Below are 10,532 nucleotides of genomic sequence, written 5' to 3' on the forward strand. Positions count from 1 at the left end.
GCCTAGCAAATGATTGAGACCAATAGCATGCTACTCCTCTTCTCACCTTCATTGCAACACTGGATCTGCTACCTCTTTCAACCCAACTAACCAACAACCTACTCCTCTTCTCATCTTCACTTCAACATTGTTAGTGCTCTCCCGCCAGCTTTTCCCTTGCAGCCTGCAACTCCTATTATGACCCTTCGAACATCAAATTCTACTTTCACTTTCTCCTTGCACTTCAGCAATGATGGAGGGGAGGTCATCATGGTTGGCAATAAGGTATTCACAAAAAAATTGTAGTCCAGCAAAATGGTAGTCCTACTTGAGCAGCTCATCTTTTTGCTGCTTTATTAAGCTTCAAGATAGCTCTATAGTTTTTAATTCTCCAGCAAGCATGAGGTTAAGAAAGAGAAACTCTGCCACAATCGACTCTACAATCAGATCTGGAATACACACAATACCTTGAGGCTGTTGTCTTTCGCAGTTCCATTGACATTCAGCCTGAATGGACTATGTTAGATTAGATCCCTTTTACTACATTCACCAAGCTTAGCTTCAATGTTGGAGAGTCAGAGGACCTTCTCATGTGTGGTGATTTTGAATATTATGATAAGACTTATGACCTTCTGAATCCAAAGAGTGAGCAGCATTTGAGGCAATTCAAGAATAGGAACTACTTCAAGGTTACAACTACTAATGATCCAGTTATCAGAAGCCTTCTTAGCAATGACAAGGTTACTATCTTGCCACGGACTCAATTTTGTTTCCACCTTAATGTGTGATCCAAGATCTGTGTATTAATGGAACATTGCTATGCATAGGGTGGGGAACGAACGTTTATTTGACAATTTCTAGAGATCAAATAGGAGTACATTGATCTTTTTTTTGTTGGTAGTCTTTAGATACCAAGAAGAGAGAAATAGTGTTCAAATCTAGATTAGCACAAAGAGACTTGCAAATATGATGCTTCAAGTGATGACTTACCCTAACAAGCTCAACATGTGCGGACATTGATGATGGACTGCCTAGCTAGATAGGTATGCACATCTACACTTAGCACATTGGTGGTCATTATGATATTCACATGGCCACTAACTTATCACTTATTATATTTAGTTTTTTACACCTACCTAGAGCTGGCAAAGACATAGCACCAATCAATTAGTGTAGTCGGTTATGCATTGTTTGACTTAGTAGGCCACTTTCCTTTATGTTGTATCTTATCTATACTTTGTGTAAATTGTATAGTGTGTGAAAAAGAAGAAGAAACTAGCAAGAAAACGTTTTGGCCTCCATCTCTCTTCTTGTGTTCTTGAGTGAGCTTCCTCTTGTGTATACAGTGTGTGTTTGGTGCAACAGCTCAAGCAAATCCCCCCACCACGCGATTCTTAACATGGTATCAAAGCGGTGCCATTGAGAGAGGCTGATTTCGAAGGCTGAAGTGAAGGAGTGCAGGGTCGAGCAAAAATCTTAGATTGCTATGAGATTTGGTGTGCAAGTAGATCACTGTATATTTTGCAGATTAACAAAGGCACAAAAGATTCAACTCAAGCAAGAGTTGAATGCCTTGAAGAAAGGAAAAATTTCTGTCAATGAGTATGTATTGAAGGTGAGGAGCATTGTAGATGCTTTAGCAGCAATTGATGCAATGCCGGATGATGATGATTTGGTTTCATCCACTCTGAGTGGCCTTAACAATGAGAAGGCATGGAAATCATTTGTTACTTCAGTATATGTACGGAAGCCATTTCTAGATTTTGATGAGCTGATGTCTCTCATGATTACTGAAGAGATCAATATGCAGGGTGATTCGTCTAAAAGAAATGCTGAACAGGTCCAAGCATTTTACTCGAGTTCAGGAAGGGGACGTGGTAGATTCTCTTCGAGAGGTCATGGTATGGGACGTGCTAGTGATAACTAGCAAAATAGGTTCAATTAACTATTTGGTAAAATGCAGGTTTCTAGAGGCAGAGGAAACTTTAGAGGCAGGGGGAGCTCTAGAGGAAAAGGTGGATGGCAGAATAGAGGTTTTGGAAATTTTGCTATTGTTTGCCATTATTGTAGCAAAACAGGCCATATTGCAACCCATTGTTATGCAAAGAAGGATGATATTCACAATGGTAAATTGCAGCAAGGAAACTATGCATCGTCTTCATGACAAAATGAAGACAAAAATGAGCATTTGTTTGTTATGTAGCATATGATGAATGCAGTTACAGGAAAGGGAACACATGATGATGTATGGTATGTTGATTCAGGTGCATCTAATCATATGACTAGTCATGTTGAATGGTTTGGAGAGATGCAAGGCTTACAAAACCCAGGTTATGTGCAGACGAGTGATGATTCATGCCATCGAATTTCACACATTGGAAAGGTTCCCTTGTCCTTGTATGATGGCCAGACAAAGAGTCTGACAGATGTATTACATGTGCCATCAATTACAAAGAATCTAGTATCTGTTGGCCAAATGGTAGAGCAGGGGTTGCAGGTCCGATTCAATGAAAAAGGTTTTTTTGTAGAAGACTTTAATGATAAGTGTAGGTTGGTCGCAAAAGGAAGTAGAGTTGGCCGAATGTTCACTTTAGATGCTGGAATTCCTGCAATGGATGCTGCTATATATGCTAAAGGAAAAGGAGTAGTTGTAGATATTGAAATATGGCATAAATGTATTGGACATGCAAATGTGCAAAGGCTTAAATTAATGTAGTCTAGAGGATTGGTTACAGGGTTGCCTTCTTTTAGAGTTGCAGAATTGCATAAAGTCTGTGAAGCATGCCAATTTGGTAAGCAGGTAAGACAACCCTTCTTGCATGATAGAGAAGTGAGTAGAAAAATACTTGATGTAGTGCATATAGATGTTTGGGAGCCTACACAGAATGTATCTCTTGGTGGTAGCAAATACTTTGTCACATTTATTGATGATTGTTCAAGGAAGTTATGGATATACTTCATGAAGGAAAAAAGTGATGTGTTTGAGCACTTCAAATCTTTTAAGGCAACTATTGAAATAGAAACAAGCTTAAAAGTAAAGTTCTTGAGATCAGATGGAGGGGGAGAGTACCTCTCTAATGAGTTTAGTGGCTTCTTGAGGACTCATGGGATAAAGAGGCAATTTACTTGCAGGTATAACCCAATAGCAAAATGGTGTTGTAGAAAGAAAAAACATGCATATTGCAGAAGTTGCACAGGCATTAATGACTAAAAAGAATATGCCCAAATATTTTTGGTCTAAGGCTATCCATACTGTTGTTTACATTATGAATAGAACTCCCACAGCTGCAATTCATGGGATGACTCCTGAAGAATGCTTTACTGGCAAGAAGCCTGATGTATCGCACTTGAAGGTATTTGGTTGTGTTGCAAACATTCATGTGCCAGATGAGCTACGAAAGAAGCTTGATCCAAAGGCAGAAAAATGTATTTTTATTGAATACTCTTTAGAGCAGAAAGGGTATCGCTGTTATAACCCTGTCATAGGTGAGTTCAGAGTGAGAAGGGATGTTATCTTTGATGAGATGGGAAGTTGGTATACACCTCCTCGTGATGTTTTGGATGATGGTAATGATTATGATAGCTATGTATAGAAAGATAAACAAGAATCACGGAGTCTTAGTGGACCAGAAACATCATCTAGTACTACACCTACAGTGAGCCCTTGGTCTAGGAGACTAAGGAGTAGCCCCACATCTTTAGCTAGATCTATAAGTGTTGCAGGGAAGGACAAAGGAAAGAAGAAAGTGCTAGATGGTAATGATGCATCTACCAGTCATTTGGGATTTGATGGAGATTCTAATGGTTCAGAGAGTTTGGATGATGAGCTTCAGTCAGGATGCCAGGTGTACAGAGAGCTCATAGTAATGTAAAGGCTCCATTTAGTGATCCGGTGGTACGTAGATCTAGCAGGGTCAGATACCCTGTTAAAAGATTTGGTTTTGAAGGTTATGTAGCTCACCATTATGCTTATATGGTGAAACTAGTTGAGGATGTTGAGCGCACTTATTTTGAGGATGCTATTGGTCATGCTTATTGGGATGCAACAATGGATGAGGAGATGGCTGCATTAGAAGCCAATAAGACTTGGGATTTGGTACCCTTACCTAAGGGTAAGAAATCTATTGGCTATAAGTGGGTTTACAAAGTCAAGCATAATGCAGATGGTTCAGTTAATAGGTATAAAGCTAGGCTGGTTGCAAAAGGCTATGCTAAAACATATGGCATAGATTATGAAGAGACATTCAGTCTAGTTGCTAGGATGGCAACTGTTAGATGTCTAATTGCCTTGGCAGTAGCCAAAGGTTGGAGTTTGCAGCAAATGGATATTAAGAATGCCTTCTTGCATAGTGAATTGCAAGAAGAAGTGTATATGGAGTAGCCAGCAGGTTATGAGGATTTAGAGCATCCCACATATGTGTGCAGGTTAAAGAAGGCACTCTATGGGGCTGAAGCAAGCACCTAGAGCATGGTCTGACAAGATTGGAGAGTATCTTGTCAATATTGGATTTTGTATTTCTGATGTTGATCACTCACTTTATGTGAGAAAGGGAGATGCAGGTTTGGTCATCATAGTCATCTATGTGGATGACTTGATTATTACATGTGATAGTGATAGTGGGATTGCTGAAGTCAAGGACTTTTTGAAGAAGAAGTTTGAGATGAAGGATTTAGGTGAGCTAAGGTACTTCCTTGGCATTGAGGTGATCAGATGTGATGATGGTATATGGCTGTCCCAAAGACAGTATGGCTTGGATATGTTGTCCAAGTATGGTATGACAGCATGTACGCCTCTTTCAGTACCTTTAGAGCAAAATGTGAAGTTGAGTGTTGACATTGGGGATGAGATAGAAGACCCTACTATGTTCAGGAGAATAGTAAGGAGTTTGATTTACATGACTATCGCAAGGACAGACTTGAGCTATGTTGTTGGCCTTTTCAATCAATTTCTGCTGTGCAGATGCCTAGAAAGCCTCATTTGGATGCAATTAGACGTGTATTGAGATATGCGAAGTCCACTTTACATTATGGACTTTTTTATGAGGCAGGTAAGGACGTACAGGTCTTTGGATACACAGATGCAGATTGGGCTGGTAGCATGTCAGATAGAAGATCTACAAGTGGATTCATGTTTTCCCTTGGTAGTGCAGCAGTTACATGGAGCAGCAAAAGGCAACCTACAGTTGCTTTATCGAGTACAGAGGCTAAGTATAGAGGTGCTGCTATGGCAGCATGTGAGGTGGTATGGCTGTAAAAGTTATTAGGTGATTTGGATGTGCATGGAGATGGTCCAGTTGTCATTCATTGTGACAACATGAGCAGCATACAGCTAGCTAGGAATCCAGTGTTCCATGCTAGGATAAAACACATTGAGGTGCACTAACACTTTGTGAGAGAGAAGGTACTTGTAGGAGAGATCAACTTGGTATATGTCAGCACATAGGATCAGATAGCTAACATTTTCACAAAGGCATTGGGTGCAAAGAAGCTTCGAAAGTTCTGAAGCTTACTTGGAGTTGCAGAGATAAGAGTTAAGCTTGAGGGGGAGTGTTGAGATGGAAAGCTCAACATGTGTAGACATTGATGATAGACCTCCTGGCTAGATGGGTCTGCACATCTACACTTAGCACATTGGTGGTCATTATGATACTCACATGTGTTGAGATGACAAGCTCAACACATGCGAACCTTAATGATGGACCACTTAGTTAGATGGATCCACATGTCTACACTTAGTACGTCGGTGGTCATTATGACTCTCACATGGCCACTGACTCACTATTTATTATATTCAGGTTGTTACACCTATTTACAACTGGCATAGTTATAGCGCCAGTCGACTAGTGTAGTCGGTTATGCATTGTTTGACTTAGTAGGCCACTTTCCTTTATATTGTATCTTATATATACTTTGTGTACATTGTAAAGTGTGTGGAAGAAGAAGAAGAAACCAGTAAGAAAACGTTTTGGCCTCCATCTCTCTTCTTGTCTCTTGAGTGAGCTTCTCCTTGTGCATTTTGTGTGTGTGTTCGGCGCAACATCTTGAGCAAGTTTCCCCACCACACGATTTGTGACATGGTATCAGAGCTGCACCACTGATTGAGACTGGTTTTGAAGGCTAAAGAAAAGGAGAGGAGCCAAGGATTCGAGCAAGCAAGCAACAGGTAAGAAGCTCTTCCATTCTCTACTTCTTCTCTTGGACAGTGCCTGTGGAGGCACTGGAAGCAAGGCAAAGCAAAAATCTCAGATTACAGTGAGATTTGGTGTGCACGAAGATTTCAGGCCCTATTTTAGACTCGCAAGGTTGCGGACAGCAGTTCCAGATATCCTACAATTTCAGTCGTGTCTACCGTATACAAGAGCACAGGTTATAGTTTTGAGATCTATAAGTTCAAAGGTGTTTATTAGTGAATAAATACAAGGTTTATCTACAAACTGGTTGTAGATTGCATGTATTGTTAAGCAAAAAGTGAAAAAGGTTGTTTGGTGTATTGTTGTGCACTAGAGGCCGAGGGTTGCAGAAGATTTGCTTGCTGTTTGGTATTAGTTTTGTGATAATGGCAGAGAACAGTGGAAACCCCATCATTGAGAAGCTTGACAAGAACAACTACCCTTCATGGAAGTTCCGTGTCATGAACTTCCTTATTGGAAAATGCCTCTACGAGTTTGTTTCAGGTGAAGAAAAGGAGCCGGAGGTGAGTGATCCTCCAACTGCAGAAGAGACAAAGGCACGGAAGGAATGGAATGCAAAAGACAAAAAGGTCATGTATTGGCTGCCTGCAGTAATTGACAATAATATGCTGGGACATATTAGAAATGAAAAGAATTCATATGTAGCTTAGACCATACTTGAAAGTATGTTTTTCGTAAATACAAAGGCACAAAAGATTCAACTCAAGCAAGAGTTGAATACATTGAAGAAAGGGAAGATGTCTATCAATGAGTATGCACTGAAGGTAAGGAGCATTGCACATGCCTTGGCAGCGATTGATGCAATGCCAGATGATGATGATTTGGTGTCGTCTACCTTGGGTGGACTTAACAATGAAAAGGCTTGGAAGTCTTTTGTAACTTCCGTATATGTCAGAAAGCCATTTCCAAATTTCGATGAGTTGGTCTCCCTTATGATCACTGAAGAGATCAACATGCTGAGTGAGACATCTGAAAAAAGTGGTGAATAGGCCCAAGCTTTCTACTCCAGTTTAGGAAGGGAACGTGGCAGGTCCTCTTCAAGAGGCCATGGTACAGGACATGGTAGTGACAACAAGCAAAACAGATTGAATTAGCAATTTGGTGATATACAGGTTTCAGGAGGTCGTGGTAACTTTAGAGGTAGGGGGAGCTTTAGAGGAAGAGATGGATGGCAGAACAGAGGTTCTAACAACTCTGGTATTGTGTGTCACTACTGTGGCAAAACAAGTCATATTGCAGCCCAATGTTATGCTAAGAAAGATGATATTCGCAGTGGTAAGTTGCAGCAAGGAAACTATGCATCGTCTTCATGACAGAATGAAGACAAAAATGAACGTCTGTTTGTTATGCAGCATATGTTGAATGCTATTACAGGAAAGGGAATATATGATGATGTCTGATATGTTGATTTAGGTGCATCCAATCATATGACTAGCCTATGTAAGTTCAGAGTGAGCAGGGATGTCATCTTTGATTAAATGAGCAGTTGGTATGCATCTAGTGGTGATGCATTGGATGATGATGATGATCATGACACTCATGTGCAGGCTGAAAAGCAAGAATCACGGACTCTTAGTGGACTAGAGACATCATCTGGTAGTCCTTGATTTGGGAGACTAAGGAGTATCTCTACATCTTCAGGTGCATTTAGTAGCACTACAGGTAAAGACAAAGGAAAGAATAAAGTGTTAGATGGCATTGACACAGTTCTTGATGGAGACTCCAGTGGCTCAGAGACCCTAGATGATGAGCTTGGCATTCCTTCAATGAGAACTCTAGGTGTGCAGAGAGCATGCGTCAATGCAAAGACTCCATTGAGTGATCCAGTGGTACGCAGGTCTAGCAGGGTGAGATACCCTATTAACAGATTTGATTTTTAAGGTTATGCAGCTCACCATTATGCTTATATGGTGAAACTGATTGAGGATGTTGAGCCCACATATTTTGAGGAGGTTGTTGGTCATGCTCATTGGGATGCAACAATGGATGAGGAGATGGCTGCATTAAAGGCCAATAAGACTTGGGATCTATTATCATTGCCAAAGGGCAAGAAAGCTATTGGATGTAAGTGGGTTTATAAGATTAAGCACAATGCAGATGGTTCTATTAGTAGGTACAAAGCTAGGCTGGTTGCAAAAGGCTATGCAAAGACATATGGCATAGATTATGAATAAACCTTCAGTCCAGTTGCTAGGATGGCAACTATCAGATGTGTGATTTCTTTGGCAGTAGCCAAAGGTTGGAGGTTGCAGCAAATGGATGTGAAGAATGCCTTCTTGCATGGTGATTTGCAGGAAGAAGTGTATATGGATCAGCCAGTAGGTTATGAAGATTTAGAGTATCCCATGTATGTGTGCAGGTTGAAGAAGGAGCTCTATGGGCTCAAGCAAGCACCTAGACTATGGTCTGACAAGATCAGAGAGTATCTTGTCAATATTGGCTTTTATGTTTCTGATGCTGATCACTCACTTTATGTGAGAAAGGGAGATGCAGGTTTGGTCATCATAGTCATCTATGTGGATGACTTGATTATTACATGTGATAGTGATAGTGGGATTGCTGAAGTCAAGGACTTTTTGAAGAAGAAGTTTGAGATGAAGGATTTAGGTGAGCTAAGGTACTTCCTTGGCATTGAGGTGATCAGATGTGATGATGGTATATGGTTGTCCCAAAGACAGTATGGCTTGGATATGTTGTCCAAGTATGGTATGACAGCATGCAAACCACTTTCAGTCCCGTTGGAGCAAAATGTAAAGTTGAGTGCTGATGTTGGGGATGAGATAGAAGACCCTACTATGTTCAGGAGGATAGTGGGGAGTTTGATCTACATGACCATTACAAGGCCAGACTTGAGCTATGCTGTTGGTCTTGTGAGTCAGTTTATGCAAGTACCTAGAAAGCCACATTTGGATGCAGTCAGATGCATATTGAGATATGTGAAGTCCACATTACATTATGGACTTTTCTATGAGGCAGGTACAGATGTACAGGCGTTTAGATACACAGATGCAGATTGGGTTGGTAGTATGTTTGATAGAATATCTACCAACGGATACATGTTCTCTCTTGGTAGTGCAGCAGTTACTTGGAGCAGAAAAAAGCAATCTACAATTGCTTTGTTGAGTACAGAGGGTGAGTATAGAGGTGCTGCTGTTGCACCATGTGAGGTAGTATGGCTACAAAAGTTATTGGCTGATTTAGATGTGCAAGTGGAAGGTCCAGTTGTCATTTTACATGAGCAGTATACAGTTGGCTAGGAACCTTGTGTTCCATTCCAGGACAAAACATATTGAGGTACATTACCACTTTGTGAGAGAGAAGATACTAGCAGGTGAGACTGACTTGGTGTATGTCAGCACACAGGATCAAATAGCTGACATCTTCACGAAGGCATTGGGTACACAGAAGCTTCAAAAGTTTCGAAGCTTACTTGGAGTTGCAAAGATGCAGTTGAGCTTGAGGGGGAGTGTTGAGATGGCAAGCTCAACACATGCCGACATTAATGATGGACCACCTATTTATATGGGCCCACACAACTACACTTAGCACATTGGTGGTCATTATGACTCTCACATAGCTATTGACTCATTACTTATTATATTCAGGTTGTTACACCTATTTATAGCTGGCATAGTTATAGAGTCAGTCGACTAGTGTAGTCAGTTATGCATTGTTTGACTTAGTAGGCCACTTTCCTATATGTTGTATCTTATATATACTTTATGTACATTGTAAAGTGTGTGGAAGAAGAAGAAGAAACGAGCAAGAAAACGTTTTGGCCTCCATCTCTCTTCTTGTATCTTGAGTGAGCTTCTCCTTGTGCATTCTGTGTGTGTTCGGCACAGCATCTTGTGCAAGTCCCCCCACCACGCGATTCGTAACAACATGGCCATTGACTTATCACTTATTATATTTAGTTTGTTACACCTAGCTACTACAGCTGGCAAAGACATAGCACCAGTCGATTAGTATAGCCGGTTATGCCTTGTTTGACTTAGTAGGCCACTTTCCTTTATGTTGTATCTTATCTATACTTTGTGTACATTGTATATTGTGTGAAAAAGAAGAAGAAACTAGCAAGAAAACGTTTTGGCCTCCATCTCTCTTCTTGTGTTCTTGAGTGAGCTTCCTCTTGTGTATACAGTGTGTGTTTAGCGTAGCAGCTCAAGCAAGTCCTCCCACCACGTGATTCTTGACATAACCCACTGCCAATTCTGGGACTTCCATGAGAAAGCAACCATAAGAAGGAAGACAATTTTGTAAGTCTGTTGAATCTTGAGTAGATTATTGAAGGCCTTCAAAGTAGCTATGTTGAGATTGATGTTGCAATTGGCATTTATTTTTGATGTTGCAAGCTATGGC

The sequence above is a fragment of the Lygodium microphyllum genome, chromosome 28 (assembly GCF_053477565.2).
Source record: "Lygodium microphyllum isolate KBCC chromosome 28, Lygodium_microphyllum_v1.1.10, whole genome shotgun sequence".
In the NCBI taxonomy this organism is placed as follows: Eukaryota; Viridiplantae; Streptophyta; class Polypodiopsida; order Schizaeales; family Lygodiaceae; genus Lygodium; species Lygodium microphyllum.